Below are 25,628 nucleotides of genomic sequence, written 5' to 3'. Positions count from 1 at the left end.
TCACAATGTTTTATGGCTTTCCACAGAAGAGAAAGAAAAAATGGAGGCTTGTACACCAACACATAAAGGCATATGTATGGAAGTAGCACATTATTCTCACTATTTCATTGGCCATTGCAAGTCACATGCCCATTCCTAATTTCAAAGAGTTATACTCTCAGGAGGAAAGAAGTAGAAATTTGGATGAGTCCTAGAAAAGTCTAGTACTAGTAAAGTATGTCCTACAGATTTCTCACACTCTGAATAGCTGAGTAGCTGAATTGTACAGGATATGATATCATATATGATATAATATCAGCCACTTTTACTGAACACCAGTACATGCCAGACACATACTTGGGTGCTCAATAAATGGTAGCTATCATCATCATCATCACTGTCATCATCATTATTATTCTAATTCTAAGCACAGTCCCACAAGGTAACATTACCTCCACTCCACAGATAAAAAAACTGAGATCCAAAGAGATTAAAAAACTTATGCAAAGCCATATAGACTACATGATATTGATCCTCTATCTGTGTTTCTATTAGAGCATTCTGTCTCCTCTAAAAATCTTTAGCATGACCCTAGCCTATCTTTCCAAGGATGTTTCCCACTCATCCCCTTGTTGCAACTGACAACTTAACCAAACTCCTCTCTTATTCCCCACAATGCCCCTCTTTATGCTTCCGCTCACTTATTTCCTGAACTTGGAAAGACCTCTTCCTCCTTTTCATACATCTAAACTGTACCAATCCTTCAACATGGGCTCAAAAACATCACTTCTTTCATAAAACTTTTTCCCATTCCCTCCAACAAATTTTTTGCCTTCATCTTATTTTCTATAATTCCTTATCACTGCCTATATCAGCACTGCATTTATGTCTTACTTCTCCCACCTTACTATCAGTTCCACAAAGGCAGAACTACTTGTGTCTGCATCTTCTGAATGTGTATAAACCTTACTCCACAGACAGGTATGCGAGTTATGCCATGGAACCTTATATTCTTAAAATTACAATAGATCTGACACCTCATCCCATCCTCATGGCCAGTCTGGCAGGAAAGCCAATAGTGTTCATTATTCAGAACTTTCCTCCCTAGAGCCCTGTGAATGTCCCAGGCATGAGGAAGATATTCCCAGAAGTCCTTTGGTTTGGGTTTCCAGTAGTCACTGCTGACAGGCACATAGTCCCTTAGGGCCCAGCTCTGTCCAGGGCAGGTATCTGAGTCCTAAAACCTGTTCTTATGGAAGACAGACCGAGGAACCATCCCCTTGTTGCCCCACTCTCAGCATCCAAGCTCCTGTCTCCTTTCCAGGTTACTGAGAAGGATATGACAACAGGGATCAAAGACCATGCAGACATCCCTAGTTCTTGGAAATCACCTTCATGTTGCATGGCTTTGCTTTCTCTCACCTCCCCTACCCCCAATATAATTCCCCTGCTCCAGCTTTCAGAACACCAAACCCAAGAAAAAACACTCTGCAAGCAACCTCCACTCTCTGTCCTGCAACCATATCCCTCCTGAGGCACTGAAGGTCAAAATACTGCCTACTTCTTTGAATGTGTACAGAGAAATAAAGACAACATTTCAATAAATTATCCAACTACACAAGCTCCAAGTGTTGATCTGCAGAAAGGAGGCTTTCTCTACTTGATTAAAGGCATGGATAATGGAACGGTAATCCAGGAAGTGCAACAAAATGGTGCAATTAAATGAACCAGTATGAAAGCTGTTAATACACTTATTAATGGAGCTGGCAATGTTATGTGCAGTGCTGTACAACACTGGTGATTGGCCTATAGTCATACAGAAATTTAAAATGGCAGAATCCTATTTAATGGGGCCCAATCAATAAAAGTGGGTTTTGAAAGATTGCTTAAAAATATGAATGAAATAAATAAATGTTGACAGTTGCTTCAATAAAATCTATATTGACTTATTTTGTTTAATATGAAACATTTGGGGCTTCCCTGGTGGCGCAGTGGTTGAGAGTCCGCCTGCCGATGCAGGGGACACAGGTTCGTGCCCTGGTCCGGGAAGATCCCACATGCCGCGGAGCGGCTGGGCCTGTGAGCCATGGCCGCTGAGCCTGTGCGTCCGGAGCCTGTGCTCCGCAACGGGAGAGGCCACAACAGTGAGAGGCCCGCATACCACAAAAAAAAAAAAAAAAAAAAAACATTTGACATATGAGCTCTCATATATAACAAATTTGCCATTAACTCTGCATTTCCAAGGATGCTCCATTTTGATATTCTCTTGGCCTGGAGTTCATGGACTTAAAGAGATCTGTGAAACCCCTGGAATTTTATGCAACTTTGTGTATGTTGCTGCATACGTATATACTTCTGAGGAGGGAACCCAAGGGTTCCATCAGATTATCAGACGACTATGTAGTCCATAAAAGATGTGTCCAATATATACACGTTTCTAAATTCCCTCATCATTTTTTTTTTATTTTCTAGGTAAGTTTAAAAGAATATCAGAAAATTACCAAGCAGCCTTAAAATTGACACATGATTTTGAAGTGGTCCATTTAAGAGCCACCTATAATGACACTGTGCCTTGTTTTGCAACCTTTGTCCAAATGAAAATTCCAAACCCCTGGAGTTATAATATAAAAAGACATGTAGTATAGAATTCTAAGTGGCAATAAGAGAGAGGGTGGCATGAAGAAGCCTTGAGCTCGAATGGATGTGAGAACCTCTGCAAGTCAAGGTCACTTCACTCCTGTAAATAAGGGGAAATTCTTCAGAGATATAGGTGCAATGCAAGATCACCAGCGACTAGTAAGCTCACTGTATGGTTGATAAGAGTAATCTCCAACATCAGAAACAAAATCGAGGTGATGTGAAAGGTTGACAAAATGTTTACACCTCATCAAAGAAAGAAGGCTGAAAGCTGGTGGTTAAATGGAGCCTGTTCCTACTAAGGAATCAATTTCCCTCAATGGAAATGGTGCAAAGTGGGGGCAGGCCCTAGCCCAACTGACCCCCACTTTTTACTTTAAAGGGGACATGTAACATCTTGGGTCCACATCTCTACAACCCCTGGATAGGGGTCCTCAGTTTATTTTCTGCAGGGACATAGATGATGAGGCATGTTAAAGTGTAAGCTTCCTGAGGACAGGCATAATAACAACAGTGACTAATACATCAGCTCATGGAATCTTCAAATAACCAAGAGGATACCACTATTATACCATTTTACAGATGAGGAAGCTGGGGCAGAGATGTGAACTAAATAGCCCAAGGTTAAGTGGTAGAGATGGAATTTGAACTCACGGACAGGGTTTACTGAGTACACACCCTAAACGACCACTCAGTACTGACTCCCATACCTGTCTCCTTCAGTGCTACATCCTCAACATCAACTACAGTGATTTTCAAGTAAAGAGGGTTCAAACATTTGTCAAATGACTGAGTGATGTTTATACATGATTTTGTTGACACACCATCTCTAACTCCACCCATTTTCCTTCTATCTAAAGAAGCATATCGGCATGTGAGAGGGGGAATCCTTCTAAGAAAAAATGTGAGTCTGCATCCACAAATTTAGGTGTGTTCTCAAATTTCAGTACACTCATATTCTACCAATTATTAGTAACCATCGCATTATAACACCATAGTTGAGAAGACAGAGGCTGGTTTCTTTATGCAGTGTCTACGAGGGAAGGATCCAGCAGAGATGATGTAGCAGAATGTGTTGTTTCTCCACCAGCATCCTTTCTCCCTTTCTCCCAGAGTCACAGAATATAAGGACTGTGGCTGCCCACCAAGCGTCTATGGTTCCAGGGCTCCCCTGTACCAGGTGTGGCCACATAACTAACATCTTACTGGTGAAACCTGAGCCGTGGTGTGGCTGCCACTTTCAGGCCTGGTCTTTGAAACCTTGCACGCGGGCTCCTCCACACTGGCCCCTCCATGGAAGCTCAAACACCTGAGCTCAAGCAAGTAAAGAGGACAATTCCCCCCGGCCTTGCTACTCTCAGACCTTCCAGAAATGCAGAACCTTGGGCCCCATCTCACAACGGAAACCAGCATTTAACAAGCTCCACGAGTGGTCTACCTACATGCTGCAGCGTGAGGAGCACTGAACTAGGGGATGTCAGAGAAAACAGCTGAAAACAGGCCTGTAGACCCCTTCTCAGAGTGACCTCAGGAGCAGAGTTGCCTAGCAACCTGGACTATTCCATGAGAGAAAAACCAGCGTCTACCTTTTTTAAGCCACCGACTTTTTGTTGAGCCTCTCTACGAGAGCAGGCTAGCCTCGCCCTGACTAACACAGTGAGCAAATAATTTACTTGATGAGTTTCTCCATTAGAGATCCACCATGAAAACCTTTGAGAAAAGTATGAGGACAAGTTCCAAAGGGACTTCAAGCCTTCACTTCTGACCATGAAGAACATTATCATAAGTGTGTCTTTAATTCTACAACCCAGGCATCAGGAAGCAAACCTTACCCTCTCTGATCTGGTTGAGATTGACTTGAACCTCATTTCCAGAACTTTCTCTTTAGCTTCTGTGAATTCCTGAGAATTTCTTCTCCCCATTTCTTTAGCCTTTGAGTGCCTGCATTACTGCACACTGCTCTGGTTTCATTTTATATCAACCTAGATGAGAAGCTCAGCTCCTCCCATGACTGCCAATGTAAAGCTACCCTTCTCCATAGACCCCACGAGTTTAGAAACATTGTTAAAGATTTGGGACATCACACAGAGCCATCCTATGTGGCCTTAGTCATCCCTCCAGATCTCCCTGGTACCTCCTCCCCACTTCCTCCCTTACCTTCCCCTGCAGTAACAGAGAACAGTTTCGGCTAAGGGGGCTGAGGATGGAGGAGAAGGAATAAAATACGACACTACAGGGGGAAAAAAATCCACTAACCCAAAGTTTGGAAATGACTTTCTCACCACCAGGCAGCAAAGGCACTTCTGCTGCTTTCCCGCAGTCTGTAGTCAGCAGTTGCAGACTCCCTTCCCTTATGTTCAAGGAGTCTTGGCACAGCTTATCCTAAATTAATGTGTGTACACAGTCATTTGACCAATTTTTATTATAAATCTACTACATGCAGCTTCTTTCCTAGGCAAAGAGGACACCAGGGTCAGAAGACATGAACCCTGACCTCAAGGAGCTGAATGTCCATTAGAGAAACCAGCTCATAAATAAATGATTATGAAAGGCTGTGGTTACAGTCTGATCTGGATCTGTACCAGGTTCGGCACAGGTGGAGGGAACTGCATCTGGTGCCCTGGGAAGGGTAAGGAAAGCCTTCCCCGGGGATGGTCACTCAAGCTGACACTTGAGGCAGGTGAGGGCAATAAGGAGGGCACTTCAAAGCCTACAGCTGTGTGTCCACAAGGCTCAAGAGTATGGTCTCCTTGGGACCAGCTACTGATATTCACATGTGTGTGGAAGGAAGAGAGGGGGTTGGAAAAGGGGTGAGAAATGGAGTTGGGCAGGTGGGCAGGGCCGGGTTGAACTTGATCTAGATGCTTATCCTTCTTTGTGCCATGGATCCTTAAGCAATCTGATGAAATCTATGGACACCTTCTCAGAAGAATGTGTTTATATGTATAAAATGCAATATATAAGATTACAAAGGAACTCAATTTTTTTACGATACAATTCTATCCTGGGGAACACTCTAGGTTAAGAATACCAGATGGTGAAAAAAAATTTGGGTAGGCCCTGAACCAAGATGGCGGAGTAGAAGGACGTGCTCTCACTCCCTCTTGCGAGAACACCAGAATCACAGCTAGCTGCTGAACAATCATCGACAGGAAGACACTGGAACTCACCAGAAAAGATCCCCCACATCCAAAGACAAAGGAGAAGCCACAATGAGATGGGAGGAGGAGTGCAATCACAATAAAATCAAATCCCATAACTGCTGGGTGGGTGACTCACAAACAGGAGAACACTTACACCACAGAAGTCCACCCACTGGAGTGAAGGTTCTGTGCCCCACGTCAGGATTCCCAACCTGGGGGTCCGGCAACGGGAGGAGGAATTCCTAGAGAATCAGACTTTGAAGGCTAGTGGGATTTGATTGCAGGACTCAGAAAGGACTGGGGAAAACAGAGACTCCACTCTTGGAGGGCACACACAAAGTAGTGTGCACAGCAGGACTCAGGGGAAGGAGCAGTGACCCCAGGGGAGACTGAACCAGACCTACCTGCTAGTGAGGGAGGGTCTCCTGCAGAGGTGATGGGTGACTGTGGCTCACCGTGAGGACAAGGACAGTGGCAGCAGAAGTTCTGGGAAATACCCCTTGGTGTGAGCCCTCCCAGAGGCTGCCATTAACCCCACCTAAGCACCCAGGTAGACTCCAGTGTTGGGTTGCCTCAGGCCAAACAACCAACAGGGAGGGAACCCAGCCCCACTCATCAGCTGACAAGTGGATTAAAGTTTTACTGAGCTCTACACATCACAGCAACAGCCAGCTCTACCCACCACCAACCCCTCCCATCAGGAAACTTGCACAATTCTCTTAGATAGCCTCATCCACCAGAGGGCAGATAGCAGAAGCAAGAATAACAACAACCTGCAGCCTGTGGAAAAAAAACCACATTCACAGAAAGATAGATAAGATGAAAAGGCAGAGGGCTATGTACCAGAAGAAGGAACAAGATAAAACCCCAGAAAAACAACTAAATGAAGTGGAGATAGGCAACCTTTCAGAAAAAGAATTCAGAATAATGATAGTGAAGACGACCCAGGACCTTGAAAAAAGAATGGAGGCAAATATCAAGAAGATGTAAGAAGTGTTTAGCAAAGACCTAGAAGAATTAAAGAACAAACAAAAAGAGATGAACAATACAATAACTGAAATGAAAACTAGACTAGAAGGAATCAATAGCAGAATAACTGAGGCAGAAGAACGGATAAGTGACCTGAAAGACAGAATGGTGGAATTCATTGCTGTGGAACAAAATAATGAAAAAATAATAAAAAGAAATGAAGACAGCCTAAGAGACCTCTGGGACAACATTAAATGCAACACATTTGCATTATAAGGGGTCCCAGAAGGAGAAGAGAGAAAGTACCCAAGAAAATATTTGAAGAGATTAGAGTTGAAAACTTCCCTAACATGGGAAAGGAAATAGACACCCAAGTCCAGGAAGTGCAGAGAGTCCCATACAGGGTAAACCCAAGGAGAAACACACCGAGACAGATAGTAATGAAATTGGCAAAAATTAAAGACAAAGAAAAATTATTGAAAGCAGCAAGGGAAAAACGACAAATAACATACAAGGGAACTCCCATAAGGTTAACAGCTGATTTCTCAGCAGAAACTCTACAAACCAGAAGGGAGTGGCATTATATACTTAAAGTGATGAAAGGGAAAAACCTACAACCAAGATTACTCTACCAGGCAAGGATCTCATTCAGATTCAATGGAGAAATCAAAAGCTTTACAGACAAGCAAAAGCTAAGAGAACTCAGCACCACCAAACCAGCTCTACAACAAACGCTAAGGGAACTTCTCTAAGTGGGAAGCGCAAGAGAAGAAAAGGACCTACAAAAACAAACCCAAAACAATTAAGAAAATGGTCATAAGAACATACATATCGATAATTACCTTAAATGTGAATGGATTAAATGCTCCAACCAAAAGACACAGGCTTGCTGAATGGATACAAAAACAAGACCCATATATATGCTGTCTAAAAGAAACCCACTTCAGACCTAGGGACATATACAGACTGAAAGTGAGGGGATGGAAAAAGACATCCATGCAAATAGAAATCAAAAGAAAGCTGGAGTAGCAATACCCATATCAGATAAAATAGACATTAAAATAAAGAATGTTACAAGAGACAAGGAAGGACACTACATAATGAGCAAGGGATCAATCCAAGAAGAAAGTATAACAGTTATAAATATATATGCACCCAACATAGGAGCACCTCAATACATAAGGCAACTGCTAACAGATATAAAAGACGAAACTGACAGCAACACAATAATAGGAGGGGACTTTACCACTTACACCAATGGACAGGTCATCCAAAATGAAAATAAATAAGGAAACAGAAGCTTTAAATGACACAGTAGACCAGATAGATTTAATTGATATTTATAGGACATTCCATCCAAAAACAGAAGATTACACTTTCTTCTCAAGTGCACACAGAACATTCTCCAGGATAGATCCCATCTTCGGTCACAAATCAAGCCTCAGTAAATTGAAGAAAACTGAAATCATATCAAGTATCTTTTCTGACCACAACGCTATGAGATTAGAAATGAATTACCGGGAAAAAAACGTAAAAAACACAAACACATGGAGGCTAAACAATACATTACTAAATAACCAAGAGATCACTGAGGAAATCAAAGAGCAAATCACGAAGTACCTAGAGACAAATGACAATGAAAACACGACGACCCAAAACCTATGGGATGCAGCAAAAGCAGTTCTAAGAGGGAAGTTTATAGCTATACAAGCCTACCTCAAGAAACAAGAAAAATCTCAAATAAACAATCTAACTTTACACCTAAAGGAACTAGAGAAAGAAGAAGAAACAAAACCCAAAGTTAGCAGAAGGAAAGAAATCATAAAGATCAGAGCAGAAATAAATGAAATAGAAACAAAGAAAACAATAGCAAAGATCAATAAAACTAAAAGCTGGTTCTTTGAGAAGATAAACAAAATTGATAAACCATTAGCCAGACTTATCAAGAAAAAGAGGGAGAGGACTCAAACCAATAAAATTAAAAATGATAAAGGAGAAGTTAAAACAGACACCACAGAAATACAAAGCATCCTAAGAGACTACTACAAGCAACTCTTTGCCAATAAAATGAACAACCTGGAAGAAAGGGACAAATTCTTACAAAGGTATAACCTTCCAAGACTGAGTCAGGAAGAAACAGAAAATATGAAGAGACCAATCACAAGTAATGAAATTGAAACTGTGATCAAAAAATCTTCCAACAAACAGAAGTCCAGGACCAGATGGCTTCACAGGTGAATGCTATCAAACATTCAGAGAAGAGCTAACACCCATCCTTCTCAAACTCTTCCAAAAAATTGCAGAGGAAGGAAAACTCCCCAAAAAAGAAAATTACAGACCAATATCACTGATAAATATAGACGCAAAAATCCTCAACAAAATACTAGCAAACAGAATCCAACAACACATTAAAAGGATCATACACCATGATCAAGTGGGATTTATCCCAGGGATGCAAGGATTCTTCAATATATGCAAATCAATCAATGTGATACACCATACTAACAAACTGAAGAATAAAAACCATATGATCATCTCGATAGATGCAGAAAAAGCTTTTGACAAAATTCAACACCCATTTATCATAAAAAACTCTCCAGAAAGTGGGCATAGAGGGAACCTACCTCAACATAACAAAGGCCATATATGACAAACCTACAGCAAACATCATTCTCAATGGTGAAAACCTGCAAGCATTTTCTCTAAGATCAGGAACAAGACAAGGATGTCCACTCTCACCACTATTATTCAACATAGCTTTGGAAGTCCTAGCCATGGCAATCAGAGAAGAAAAAGAAATAAAAGGAATACAAATTGGAAAAGAAGAAGTAAAACTGTCATTGTTTGCAGATGACATGATACTATACATAGAGAATCCTAAATATGCCACCAGAAAACTATTAGAGCTAATCAATGAATTTGGTAAAGTTGCAGGAAACAAAATTAACGCACAGAAATCTCTTGCATTCCTATACACTAATGATGAAAAATCTGAAAGAGAAATTAAGGAAACACTCCCATTTACTACTGCAACAAAAAGAATAAAATACCTAGGAATAAACATACCTAGGGAGACAAAAGACCTGTATGCAGAAAACTATAAGACACTGATGAAAGAAATTAAAGATGGTATCAACAGATGGAGAGATATACCATGTTATTGGATTGGAAGAATCAATATTGTGAAAATGACTAAACTACCCAAAGCAATCTACAGATTCAAGGCAATCCCTATGAAATTACCAATGGCACTTTTTACGGAACTAGAACAAAAAATCTTAAAATTTGTATGGCGACACAAAAGACCCTGAATAGCCAAAGCAGTCTTGAGGTAAAACATAAGAGCTGGAGGAATCAGACTCCCTGACTTCAGGAAATACTACAAAGCTACAGTAATGAAGACAATATGGTACTGGCACAAAAACAGAAACATAGATCAATGGAAAAAGATAGAAAGCCCAGAGATAAACCCACCTATTAGTTGAGCACCTATGCTCAACTAATCTATGACAAAGGAGGCAAGGATATACAATGGAGAAAAGACAGTCTCTTCAATAATTGGTGCTGGGAAAACTGAACAGCTACATGTAAATAAATGAAATTAGAACACTCCCTAACACCATACACAAGAATAAACTCAAAATGGATTAGAAACCTAAATGTAAAACCGGGCACTATAAAACTCTTAGAGGAAAACATAGGAAGAACACTCTTTGACATAAATCACAGCAAGATCCTTTTTGACCCACCTCCTAGAGAAATAGATATAAAAACAAAGATAAACAAATGGGACCTAATGAAACTTCAAAGCTTTTGCACAGCAAAGGAAACCATAAACAAGATGAAAAGACAACCCTCAGAATGGGAGAAAATATTTGCAAACCAATCAACGGACAAAGGATTAATCTCCAAAATATATAAACAGGTCATGCAGCTCAATGTTAAAAAAATAAACAACCCAATCCAAAAATGTGCAGAAGACCTAAACAGACATTTCTCCAAAGGAGACATACAGATGACCACAAGGCACATGAAAAGCTGCTCAACATCACTAATTATTAGAGAAATGCAAATCAAAACTACAATGAGGTATCACCTCACACCAGTCAGAATGGGCATCATCAGAAAATCTACAAACAACAAATGCTGGAGAGGGTGTGGAGAAAAGGGAACCCTATTGCACTGCTGGTGGGAATGTAAACTGATACAGCCACTATGGAGAACAGTATGGAGGTTCCTTAAAAAACTAAAAATAGAATTACCATATGATCCAGCAATCCCACTACTGGGCATATACCCAGAGAAAACCATAATTCAAAAAGACACATGCACCCCAATGTTCACTGCAGCACTATTTACAATAGCCAGGTCATGGAAGCAACCTAAATGCCCATCGACAGATGAATGGATAAAGAAGATGTGGTACATATATACAATGGAATATTACTCAGCCATAAAAAGGAGCGAAATTGGGTCATTTGTTGAGACATGGATGGACCTAGAGACTGTCATACAGAGTGAAGTAAGTCAGAAAGAGAAAAACAAATATCGTATATTAACGCATATATGTGGAACCTAGAAAAATGGTACAGATGAACTGGTTTGCAGGGCAGAAGTAGAGACACAGATGTAGAGAACAAACGTATGGACACCAAGGGAGGAAAGTGGTGGAGGGTGGGGGTGGGGGTGTGATGAATTGGGCGATTGGGATTGACATGTATACACTGATGTGTATAAAACGGATGACTAATAAGAACCTGCTTTATAAAAAAATAAAATAAAATACAAAAATTCAAAAAAAAAGAATACCAGATGGTGATGAAGTACCAAAGAGCAGGGAGGTAACAGGATCTGATATTCATTTCAGAAAAAGCACTCAGAAGCTGGGTGGAGGTGGGGTGGAGGGTGATGCAATTAGAAGTGGAAGGCCCAGTGTGGCTGCTGTTAGAGTAACCTGAGTGAGAAGGTCTTGGTGAAAAAGTCATTATGGCTATTATAGTAGTAGTAGTAGTAATTACATCATCCTTCTAATACAGTGGTTTTTACCTTATAAAGCCCAGCAACTTCATTGACATGAAGTATTTTGTAAAACCCATTTTAAGACAAAAGTTAATGACGATATAACCTACCTACACCTTCAGGAAACAAGAAATTTAAAAGTAAACTTTGAGTGAGAAAATACATCTTTCAAAATGCCACTGCTCAGACATAGCTAGACTAGAAGACATAATGAAGTAGTCAGCACCAGATCCAGAACTGACAGCTCTAAATGCTGACTGATATAAATGTGCTGTTAGCAACTTAAATTCCTCAACGACCTTTGCCACTGTAATGTGAGTTTCCCAAAACACTGCACCACTCAAATTCCAAAGGAAGACAAAATGCAATCTTTTATCCATTTTCCCAGCAGTTATATTCCTAAAAGAGTCAGTGTCTATTAAAACCATACAAAAATATTTGGTGTTCACAAGAATAATGAAGTTAAGTTCTAAGTTCTGATCACTATAATCAGATTTGTCATCTATGTGAATGACTGGTGTGGCATCTTGAAAGACTCGTAGGTTGGGAACCAACTTACTGAGATGCTTCACTGCCCCATGCATTGCAGGATGTCTGACCTCTCTGGACCTAGTCCATTTTCATTGTGAAGTCCAAAAACATTCCCCGACAAAGTCAGGAAATACTGTATTAGACAATACCATTTTTGTCGACAATCATTAGTATAAAGTACGCAGAATCTAAAATAGCAAGCCAGCACTGGCCTAGAATGTGTGTGTGTGTGTGTGTGTGTGTGTGTGTGTGTGTTTTGGGGGAGGAAGAGAAAGAGTGGAATGGGATGTGAGAACAACTAAGAGAAACTGCCAATTCCATAACATTTTTGAGTTCCGTTTCCAAAGAGGAAAAGGTAATGGATGCTTGTAAGAGCCCCCAGACCTTGACAAACTGTTTCTTCTATCAATATCCAGATTTGATCAGCCCCTGAAGCTTCCCCCCAAAAAAAAGAAAGAAAGAACAGACGTTTGCTGCACCAGCCTCTTCAACTGCACCAAAGGGGGAGGTTACCCTTTGACCCCTGAAGCCATTTGCTAATGACCTGCAGCATGAGATTGGATGGCTTTTCTCATTGGTGCATGACTACATTGCAAATGTTATTGCCAGCCAGCCGATTATACAAGCATAAAGAGAAAGTAATTAGCACAATCATTTTACATAGAGTAAATTTTAGTGCAGCCAGTTAGTCAGAGATGCAATGTCATGGGATCACAGCCATGCATTAATGGACTTAAGGGAAACTGTTAATTTGTTATTTGAAATGAAGTCCTTATCTCTGGCCAGTTAGCTCAGTTAGTTAGTGCCTGGTGCTCAGGAGGCCAAGGGCATGGGTTTGCCTCCTCTGCTGTCCAGGTTGACTTTGTAGATTTCACAAATGCTGACTGGCACTCCCAGGGGCTGATTCATGTGGGAGGCTGTGCATTCCAAGCAGAATAATTTCCAGGGTTCCATGAACATAAATGACTCAGGAAAACTTGCTGGCAGCATTTAAATTCAGAATGCATGTACAAAAAGAGCAATATGAGGGCTCCTTGTGGTGATGGAGCTGTTCTGCATCGTGGCTATGGTGGTAGATACACAAACCTACCATGTGATAAAATTATATAGAGCTAAATACACTCACATACACATACATAAGTGAGTACAAGTAACACTGGGGAACTCTGAGTACGATTGGTGGATTGTATCAAAGTCAACACCTTAGCTGTGATATTGTCCTACAGTTATTTACAAAATGTTACATTAAGGGTACAGGAGATCTCTCTGCATTATTTCTTACAACTGCACATGAAATCTATAATTATACAAATAAATTTTTTTCTTAAAAATTTATATATATTTGGTGATGGCTAAGTAGAATAAACCTTGTATTCCCAAGACAATTCCTAATTCAGGAGGACTTTCAATGGCTCCCAAAGACTACACCTTAGTGCTCTAGAAACAGAGTTCCTCTGATTTGGGAACCAGTCAACTGTTTCCAAAAAGGGAGGTTGGATATTCAAACTTGCCCTTCTCTAATTCCATCGATTTTGTTCATATTAGATATCATTACAGTCTCATGGGTGAGTTAATGGTGAAATCCTAGTATTTAGATTTTCATGCAAAGGAAAAAATAGGAACTAGTATTTTTTTAGCATATTTTAAATATCAATCATCCCAAACACATAATCATATCAAACCCTCATCTGAAAATGGAGTTGCTTCTCAATGCAACCTTGTGAGATAAACAAACACAATTTATCTGATTGTCATATTTAGCCTTAGGTTACAAATTTTCCACCTCTGATAAATAATTACAGGCAAGACTTGGGATCACTTTGAAATGGATTATAAAATGAGCCTATAGAGTTTCATTCTTAGAAAACTATCAGAGGAAAATCAACAGCCATACGTCTAAGATGGTTGAGATTCTCATCTAAGTCAGTGCCGTGATCTCTTCTGTGAAGAAAGCGTTCCCTAACCAGTTACGTTAAGGGAATGCATCATTTCATGTCCATCCCTCCACCATTAGTGTGGGTTGAATAGTGTCCCCCGCAAAATCCATGTCCACCCAGAATCTCAGAGTGTGACTTACTTGGAAATAGGGTCATAGCAGGTGTAAGTATAAAGCCGTACTGGATTAAAGTGGGCCCTACATCCAGTGATGGTGTTCTTATAAGAGGACACACAGACACACATACAAGAAAGAAGGTTGTGTAATGAGAGAAGCAAAGATTGAAGTGATCCGGATACATGCCAAGGAACACCAAAGACTGCCAGCAAGCACCAGGAGCTAGGAGAGAGGCAGGGCACGGACTCTCCCACACAGCCTCTAGAAGGAACCAAACGTGACAAGCTCTCGATTTCAGACTTCTGGTCTCTTGAACTGTGAGAGAATAAATTTACGTTCTTTTAAGCAACCCGGTCTGTGGGGATTTGTTATTAAAACAATGCACCTCGGGGATCTGCAGTCTTTATTAGTAGGTTGAAAGCTATGAGAAGTCCTCAAATACCCCCAAATTTATTTAATCATGGAAGCATTTTTCCCCATATAACACCTATTAGTCTTTCACAGAACATCTTACGAAAATGCTACTTTAGACAATTTCCAATTTCAATGTGCATGTGAATCACCTGAAGACTTTATTAAAGTGAAGATTCTGATTCAGCAAGTCTGAGGTGGGGCCTGAGATTCTGCATCTCTAACAAGCTCTCAGGTGATGCTGATGCTACTGGTCCTTGGAGCACAGATTTACAGACCAGGAGGCAGGGGGCTGGAGTGGGTAATCTTCCAGGGTTTATTTCCAGCTCAAAGGACAATGACCTAACATCTGTGATGGCTTGACTCTTGTTCCCAGTTTTTGACTTTCTTATAATAGGGAACATTGCAGTTCCTCCCACAGTGGGTGGAGAAACTTCTCTGCCTCGATGATATCAGTTAAGTCATGTGACTTACTTTGAGCCATGGGATTTTCATGAATGAAGAACACATCCGAGGAATGCTAACTGATGAAGAGCCTCTACCCAGACAGTGCCCCAGAATGAAGACGTGAAGAGAAGACCTGAACCCAGCCAGAAGCCTGGAGTCCAGCCTGGCCCAGCCAAGCCCAGCCTAAATCAGCCAAACCACAGGCTACCCGCGGACTTACAAGACAGAGGTGAACGCTTACTGTTACAAGCTACTGGGATTTTCAGGTTGTTGGTTATACAGCAAAAACTGACAAATACATCATCTTTGTTTTCTATCCATCTACCCACAACTATGAATACAAATGTTTGTCTATAAGCTATGAGGTATTTATTGACTATTGACCATCTACCCAGTACAAGGAGGTAGAAGATACGATTCCTACTCAGAGAACTGACAGTCTATCTAGATTAAGGGAAAAGAGACTTACAAATGAAAGAAAAAATTACAATGTAAAACCATGTAAGATTAAGAGTAATAGAAGTATGGTGTAAGCTAAGGAAGCTGGAGTAGTCAGAGAAAGCAATGGACAGGCTTTGGGTAGGTAAGGACAAGTGGAGAATTCATTTTGAGGAGGTCCTCTGGAAAGAAAGGTTCTAATAGAGTAAAATGCCACAAGCTAACAAAGCACTGATTGCAAAATTCAAACCACCTTTTCTGACCATTAGGGGGAAGCTCACATACATTATTATAGTGTGGCAGGCCATTTGTGACCATTTGGAAGAGAAAGAATATTCCACTTGTCCATTATTCACTACTGGCACAGTAACAATGAGGAAGCGCCAGTGGCCACCTTTCAGTATCCCTGACAAAGCGAAGGCAGTGAGGCCAGCGGGCTGCAGGCAGGAGTCAGCGTGTGTTATTTGCCCAGTGGAGCTGACAGAGGCTGAGAAATATTGGAGCAGGAGGAAAAGTGCTTTACACCAAATTACTTTTTATTCCTCACTTAATAAAAACTTCCTGGGTTGTCTTCAGTTAACGAGGTTGGATTCATCATTCATAGGTCATAAATGTATGCACAGGATAATTGTGATGGTGTGCTGGGATTAAGGGAATTCAAATGAAAAAGAATGTCTACACAGAGTGACTAATCCAACCGCGGGGGGGTCTGCTCACCTACAGGATTATAACAACAGTCCACGAATAAGCCAGGGAATGGAATCAACATCCAGTGTCTCCCAGAAAGAAAAGGATTATAATGGCTTTAAAGACAGAGCTTATAAATGTTCTGTTCCAAAATACTCATTTTATAGGTTGGGAAACTGAGGCCCAAAGAAAAGTGATTTGCCAACTAAATCAGTGTGGACCCAGAACAAGAAGTGTTTTCCCACTTGCAGCAGGAAATCTAAAAATAATAGAGAAATGATAGAGAGAGCTTTAGGGGATCTGCAGTACCTGCTCCAGGCACATCTCTGCCAGAGGAACTTGGGGGCAGCTCCTCCTGGGAAAGAAGAGCACAGGACACACAGAAGCTCAGCCATAGTCAAAGGGAAGGGAAGAGTTCAAGTGCAGCAGGGTCTATACTCCTCCGATTGCCCTCTGGTCCCATATCAATGCCCTCTTCTCCCCACAACTGGAGAGAATTGTCAGAATCTGGAGAGAGAAGGTAGTAACCAAAAGTCTAACAGCTAACATTTATTGAGCACTTTACATACATTTTCTTATTCAACCTCACCAAAGCCCATTTTATAGATTAGGAAACTGAAACATCCATAAAGATGTTAAGCAACTTGCCCAGGGTCTTGATCAGGGTTCTGGCTCATAACCTCTATTACATGCTGCTCTACTGCTGAAGTAACCTCTGGGCGACAGGCTAAAGCTTCCTAGTGCAAGCATGGCCACAAGCATTCTCCTCCCTCCAGCCCACTCAAGGAAATTCTATGATTGCCAACTCAATTCCCTTGTCCCTCGTTTGCCCTCAGAGGGAAAGATTATCTTCTCTTGCATTTGAGAACAGGCAGGGTCTGGCTGGATCTGGAGAGGGAATGAAAGGAAGGACAATCTTACAATGAGCTACAAAATAAATAGTAAAGAAAGGAGAGGGATGAGACAAGGAAAGACAGATGGGTCTAGTAACAGGAGTCGGTGGTGAATGAGAGGCTCCAGGCCCCTCATAGGTAGGAGGCAAGAGAAATGAGGACTGGATCTGAGAAGTGCTGCTGGGGATTAAGGTTCTTCAGGAGATAGAAGTAAAGCATGGAGTTCCTTGCATATTACGGGATGGCTATTAAATTGTACTTCTGTAAATGTGACCCCATTCTAGAACTAAATAACAATTTGAATGCCCCAAAAATTGGAGACCACAGGGTACAGTTTCAATAGGTTTATATCTATTAAGATGTATTTGTCAAAAATAAATAAAAGTTTTAAAAAACAAAACAAACATTCATATGCCACCTTTCACTTAAAAGTTAGAGACTGCACATGTGATGACAACACCCTTATAAGGAGAGTTTAATGTAGAGTTGGCAGCTGGACTAACATTAGGTAAGACCAGTATCACCTGACAACATGCAGCTTCATTGGTTGGCCCATACATGATGTTTGTCCAGTTGACAACTGTACATCCGGCATACGTTCATTAAACACAGGAGGTGAGAGGGCACAATGAGATACAGCCAAGACTGAAGAATATGCTAAGTCTGGGCCAACACTGAGTATGAAAAAAACTTGGTTTGCAAGAATTCCTGTAATGCTGGAATATTACTCAGCCATAAAAAATGAAATAATGCCATTTGCAGCAACGTGGATGGACCTAGAGATTATCATACTAAGTGAAGTAAATCAGAGAAAGAAGGACAAATATCATATGATATCACTTACATGTGGAATCTAAAAGAAACAATACAAATGAACTTATTTACAAAACAGAAATAGACTCACAGTCATAGAAAACAAACTTATGGTTACTGAAGGGGAAAAGGGAAGGGAGAGATAAATTAGGAGTTTGGGATTAACAGATAAGCACTACTATACATAAAATAGATAAGCAACAAGGATTTACTGTATAGCACAGAGAACTCTACTTAATATCTTATAATAACCTATAATGGACAAGAGTCTGAAAAAGAATATATATATATAACTGAATCACTTTGCTGTATACCTGAAACTAACACTACATTGTAAATCAACTATACTTCAATACAAATAAGAAGAAGAAGAAGAAGAATTCCTGTAATAAAGAAGATGTAGAATAGAATTAACAATACCTGTAGGTTAATGTCTTGTCGGGGGGGGGGGGGACTTCTCAGTTATTTTTGCTACTGTTTATTTCATAAATAAATCTTTTTTCCCCATATTCACTTTGTCTAGAAGTGTTTACTTGAGAATATTAATGCATTATAGTAAAAGGACAAAAACTTGATGTTTTTTATAACTCACCGAAATGTGTCTCATTCTTTTCCTTACAAGAAAATTAATTTTAAGTGTTTTTTAATTACCTGCTTTCTTTCATGAAACTGAGCATCATGTAAGCTAGGAGACAGGTGCACTAAACAAACTATTAATGTATAGGTCGTCCCCAACTTATAAATGGGGTGAGTTCTCACAGTTTCTTAATAAGTCAGATGTTGAGAATTCAGAGTATATTTTTTTTTCCCATGAAGATTTGTCACACAGAATGGAAGTTTCCTAGAACCAATAAAAATCTTTCTACCCCATTAATGCTGATGAATTTTATTCCTAGAGCAGTTATTCTCAAAGTGTGGTCCACAGACCCTACAAAACCACTGAGACACTTTCAAGGAGTCCTCGGGTCAAAAGTATTTTCACAATCACACGGAGACGTTATTTACCTTTTCACTGTGTCAACGTTTACGCTGATGGTCCCAAAGCAAAGGTAGATAAAACAACTGATGCCTTTGCCCAAACCAAGGTGAGGGTACTGAACTAGTAGCTTTCGTTTCCTTCACCAGCACTCATATGTAGTAAAACAAAAATGCCACTTTCACTTAAGAATGACCATAATGAAGCAGTCAACGTTGTTCACTGTAGTAAGTCACAACTCTGAGGGATATCTTTTTAATATTCTGTATAACAAAATGGGAAGTACACAGAAAGCACTTCTGCTGCATACCAAAGTACAACAGTTGTTTCCAGGAAGAAAAAACAAACTGTGTGATTGTTCAAGATGCAAATGAACTAGCCAGTTTTTTCATGGAATACCACTGTTTCTTAAAAAGCCAATGGGCAAACGGTGGTTATTCAGACTTGGGCATCCAGCAGATATTTTAGCTTCCTATTTACTCTTTATAAGTTAACTTTCAGCTTCCTTCATCCCTGTTGAGATAATCTGAAAAGTCCATAAAATAATACACACACACACAAAAAAGTCCATAAATAATCTTAATCAAGAATATCTATTTATTGAAGAGGAGGCTGCTCCAGTAAAATACCATAATGGAGGAACTGAGAACCAACGGTCTGTGAGCGTGTCAAGCTTGGAGCAGCTGCTAAAATTACTCAAACAAGGGAGAGAGAGCCCATCATCTTTGTCAGTGCCCCTGACATGGGAGAAACCCCTTTTCTTCCCCACCGCAGCAAGCAGGGAAAGGAACACCTCTGCTTAACTCTGGGAGAAACCATCTGCTATGATTAAGATAGCTCTAGACTACTAGCCCACCCTTGTCTCCCAACCCAGCACAGGATCTGATAAGACCTGAGGACCAGTCATCCAAGCCCAGAGCACCTGGGCACCTGGAGGGGGTTGGGGACAAGACCAAAACTTTGGCCATCAAAGTTCTGAGAAACATGGGGCCCAGCATGTTTGTTCAGTATCTGTTCCGTATATGAGCTGAAGAACCAGAAACAGAAACTGAGCGGGAAGGTCTAGCCAGAGAAACAAACTTTGATAGAGGCAAAAACAAAGATTCTGCTCATGGCCAGCGGAAGCCACTGATAGGATTCAAATAGAACCCAGAAGGCAAAAATCAGGCAAGCAAGCACAATTATTTGTTAAATTACAGGGGTACTTCAAGATAGCAGGGGTCCAGTGGTGAACAGACACAAACACTGTCCTCACAGACTCAGAATATAAAAAGACGAATCTAAAAAGTGTAACTACAAATAGAGTAAACACAGGGAAATATGGGAGGTTGTGAGAGCATACAAAGGCTTTAAGCCCAGTTTGGGGGATTAAGGAAGACTCTTCTGAGGAAGTGATATTTAAACTAAGATGAAGGCCAAAACAGACATTAACTAACAAGGAAGCACTGACAACCTGACCATCACAGACACCAGTTCCACACACCAGCCTGAAAGCACAGGCCTTGAAGTGGAGCTTTATTAGAGAAGAGAATCCTTTAATGTCGATGACATGCTTGATCCTGATTGAACCTCTAGACTTTGGTCAGAGACAGACATCAGCCCTTGTAGGGCTGGGTCTCTGGGAGCCTTCAGGGGAGACATGGGAAAGTCACGTCAGAGAAGCAAGTCCGGGAGCCAACAGGAAGCCAGTCCCAGGAAGATCTTAATGGATATCAGGGATTCCACAGGGATTGGTACAAGCCTGTACTTGGGAAATGGGGAAGGGGTGCTTTTTTGAGGTTTAAAGTTTCCCCAAACAAGAAGGGTCTCCCCAAGAAACAAGAAGCAGTTAGAATCAACTCAGTAGAGAAGTATGTGTAGAAAAAAATGCACCTCATGAGAAGGTGTCATGATGGTTTGGTTTTCTCTTGTTCTTATTTTTTAATCCAAGTAACGTGAAATTGGCTACACACACACACACACACACACACACACACACACACACACAAAGTATCTTAATAAAAAATTAACTTCTGAACTATAGTTTAAAAAATGGCATAAATGAAAAATATAGAACTGAATGCAGTTAAAATTAAAATTCTGCTACTTCATTTTCTGCCTCTCGTATTTTATGTTTAAAAAAAAAAGTATATCCTGGAGATCTAAAGCACAGTATAGTGAATAGAGACAAAAAAATACTGTATTCCCATCATCAAATTTGCTAAGAGATCTTAATTATTCTTACCACACACACACACACACACACACACAGAATGACCATTATGTGGCATGGTAGAGGGGCTAATGCTACAAAGGCAATCAGAACACAGCAGATAAATGTATCAAATCAACATGTTTTATGCCTTAATATACACAATGTTACATGTCATATATATTTCAAATAAATATATAAGTAAATAAATAAGGGAGAGGAGAGCTGTTCCCAAGTATAGGATGTTTCACACATGCCTCCGTTGATCTAGCCTCCATCCTCTGCGGTCTGTTCATTCATTGCCCTGGAGTCTGACTTTTGATGGACTGACTCAACGTCCCCTCTTACCTTCCAGCTTCCTGTTGGGAGGCAGTGACAGAAGACTGGAGGACAGGAGGGTGAGTTCCAGGTATTTATCCTAGGACCCTAGGCTTTAGGGTCCTGGCATTTATAGGGCAGCTATTGTCCTGGGAGCTGCCCCCACCCCTTGCCTCACGCCCCCTGAGGGTTAGTGTCAGCTCCCCCCTGTGCTAGCCCAGCATGGCTTCACTACCCCTTGCTAGCACCTCTTAAAGCTGCTTGCACTTTTACAAAACATGACTTCCTTACACTCTCCTCAGTTCCCTCACTTGAGTATACCAGACCCTGACCGGGACACCAGAAGACTTTATGACAAACTTCGTAAGATTCTTGACAGCCAGGGATGGGGCACTGAGGTCAAAGAAAGCCAAGAGAAGAGCAAAGAAAGGACAGGAAAAGCAGTTGCTTTCCCATCTCCTGGAGCCTCAGGGACTTCCCAGGGGGCAGAGTCTAGGGGTCTAAGACTAAAGGAGCAAATGTGATTCTTTCCATAAGAAAAGGAGGGAAAGGGCCAACACAAGGAAATGAACCATAAGGCTACCACCATTATTAAGACGTTACTACGCAGGCGACACTGTTTCTCATGCTACTTGCATCAGCTCACATGGTTTCCTAAAAGCCCACTTCCCAGATAAGAAAGTAAACCTAGGCAGGTTGCTTTACTTAGGAGCTGGGTGTAATGGCAAGTAAGTCCATCTGCCTCAGGAGCATTAACCACAGGCCCTCCTGATATCATTACATCTGCGCCTGGGACTCTAAGAAGCTTGGCCTGACTTCCCTGTGATGAAAAGGATCAGGGCCTGCACGTCCCATAAACACTGCGCCAGCCGGCCGAATCTGCGGCTGGGTTTAAAATCAACCTGTGGAGATGACTGCGTCAATGTTTGGACAGGTAGCTGGTCACCATTTTGTTTTTCTTACACTTTTTTTGTTTTAACCTTTGCTTTTTCCTGTAACTTCCTTGTTTCCTAAACAACCACCCCAGAAACCAAACCCATAACCATGAAACCTTATCTTACTGGGAATAAAGAGGAATGGGGATTTCCACACAAAGGCTGAGAATTCTAGAAATCCAGAGAAACTCAAGAGACCCACCTCAGCGATGGCCACAAGAGAAGAAGCCTCTTAACTCTCGTCTCTGAAAAGGAGGACACCTAAAAGCAGAACCCACAGGGGTGAGAGCTCTGAGCCCCACGTCAAGCTCCCCAGCCCAGGGGTCCGGCCCTGGAGGAGGAGCCCCCAGAACATGTGGCTTTGAAGGCCGGCGCGGCCTAACTGCCGGAGCCGGAGGACGGGGGAATAGAGGCTTCGGCTTCACTCTTAAAGGCACACACAAGGGCTTCCCTGGTGGCGCGGTGCTTTAGAATCCGCCTGCCAATGCAGGGGACACGGGTTCGAGCCTTGGTCCGGGAAGATGATACAAGCCGCGGAGCAACTAAGGCCGTGAGCCACAACTGCTAAGCCTGCGCTCTCAAGCCCGCGAGCCACAACTACTGAAGGCCGCGCGCCTAGAGCCCGTGCTCTGCAACGAGAAGCCACTGCAATGAGAAGCCCGCGCACCGCAACCAGAGAAAGCCCGCGTACCGCAACGAAGAGCCAATGCAGCCTAAATAAATAAATTTATAAAAAAAAAAAAAATAGAGGCACACACATAAACCTCACAGGACCCGGCACCCAGGGAACCAACAGTAATTTGATAGGAGCCTGGGCCAGACCTACCTGCTGGTCTTGGACGGTGCGTCTGCAGCTGTGCCTCACCTCAGGGTGGGGCGAGGGAGAAGACAGACGCCGGCGGCAGCCATATTGGGGAATATTCAGCCACGCCAACACTCCTGGTGGCTGATATCTTGGCCCTTTAGCACCCAAACCTGACCCCACCCAACAGCCTCCAGGCGCAGGTGCTGGCCCTGGATGCCTCAGGCCGAACAACCAACTGGGTGGGGACACAGCAGCACCCATCAGCAGATAGGCTGCCTAAAGACTAAAGAGCCCGGAGCCCCCTCAGGACACGCCCCCTAGGCACGCCCCTAGACATAGCCAGCCTACCAGAGGGCCAGGACCTAGCTCCACCCACCAATAGGCGGCACCCACCCTTCCCACCAGGAAGTCTGCGCACGGCTCTAGACCCGCCTCTAGACCTGTTAACAGAAGGCAGACGCCAGGAGCAAGGAAACTATGTTGCTGATCCCTCTATGCTGGCCAGACCCTGCCCTGGGACCAGCTGGGCCACAGCCCTGCCCACTAGCAGGCCAGTGCCGACCCCCATACCTGACTGTGTCAGGAGCCGGCCCTCCCCCTGCCCCCACCAACAATGATCTGAAAGAGCTCTGGGATCCCTGACCCTGCAGTCTGGCTCCAGGAACCAGTTCTGCCTGCCAGTAGTCTGGCACCAGCCCCAGGATCTGGCTTCACCTCCCAGTGGGTGGGCCACAGCCCCAGAGTCTTTGGGACCCTGACTCTGCCCACCGGTGAGCCAGCGTTAACCCTGGAGTCCCCTAGGATTCTGCAACCAGCCAACTCTTGACCAGGTCTCACTAAACAGCAGCCGGCAGCATCCGCCCAAGACAGAGCCTGGCAACCCACCAGGCTAGGGGCCAACCGAGCCTACCAGACCACACACAGAGTCAGCCCACCACAACAGAAGGATGCATGCAGCCCTCTCACGGGGAACCCCTAGACCATTTAGCTTAGGTGACCAGAGAGGAGTGTACTGCTGGGACGCATAGGATGTCTCCTACAGAGGGCCACTTCTCCAAGGTCGAGAAAGGTAACTAACCTACCACATACATAAAAATACAAACAACCTTTGACAAAATGAAGCAGCAGAGGAATACGTTCCAGGCAAAGGAACAAGATAAAACCCCAGAAGAAGAACTAAGTGAAGTGGAGACAGGCAGTCTACGTGAGAAAGTGTTCAGGGTAATGATGGTAAAGATGATCAAAGAACTCGGGAGGAGAATGGGTGGACAGAGTCAGAAGTTTTTAACAAAGAGTTAAAAAACATAAAGAACATCCGAGTGTGACACCCTTCTGAGCCCAGGGCCTCATGTGATTGCACAGGTGGCCGGCCTATGAAGCTGGCCCTGTTTCCTGCAAAGGATCTTTCCCGACAATGGAAATCGATTTCTGTTGATCAAATAAACATGGAAAAAAAAATCAGACTATAAAGAAAGGATGATTGGCACAATCAAAAATCATACAGAATATAACAATGCTACCATACAGTGTGTATGGGAAGCAGCAGCCCATACGCAGATCCAAGAGCTTATGACAATCAGCCTTAAATCTAAAGTTCTCTGTCACAACGAGGACCTCCCGAAATCAGCCACCAGGGCCTTTGCTGGAAAATGTTCTCTCTGCCCATTAATCTCCGGACCAACACAGCTGCGGTTTCCAGGAAACAATGGAGACCCTGATGCAGCCACATCCTTCAGAAAACAGTCATTTAAATGGAGCTCTGTTGTCTAAAAGTCAATTAGCGAAAGAAAACAATGTTAATCAACAAATTCTAGCACTTAAAACTCGCCTCCAGTTTGCCTAAATGTTGATAAATTGTTTAATTTTGTACAGTAAAGGCCAAGTTATCATTTGTTTCCATCTGCTCATAAGAAATAAGTTTAATCTCTAAATATTAATGAAAAGTGTTCATTTATAACCGAGGAATTTTTAGCTTTCTAGATATTACCGTCACTAATATAAATTTATCAGAAATGTGGCAGCAAAGTCAAATCACAAACCGATAGAAGATTTCACTAATTGCAAAATCAAATCTGGCTAAATACCAGGTTTGGGCCAGAGCCCACTAATTTTCCCCAGTGCAGTCTGCATAGCAAAGGAAGGCGCTTCAATCCTGTTACTTCAATCATGCAGTCAAATTAAATCATTTATCCTCAAAGCACTCACTCCCTGTAATGGGCTCTTATGGTTTTTGTTCCCTTCCTTTTCTCCAAATTTCTTTGGGCGGGGGGAGGGGCCTCACCTCTCCCTCATTGTGTGCAGTCCTGGTGGAGCTGTAAATCAATGTGCCTCTCTTGCCCCAAACAAAGTGTGAGCAGCTGACCTGAGCTTGGAAGATCAGACA

Source organism: Phocoena sinus, chromosome 7, assembly GCF_008692025.1.
Source record: "Phocoena sinus isolate mPhoSin1 chromosome 7, mPhoSin1.pri, whole genome shotgun sequence".
In the NCBI taxonomy this organism is placed as follows: domain Eukaryota; kingdom Metazoa; phylum Chordata; class Mammalia; order Artiodactyla; family Phocoenidae; genus Phocoena; species Phocoena sinus.
The sequence above is the reverse complement of the archived record's forward strand: the minus strand, read 5'-3'. Positions refer to the sequence as shown.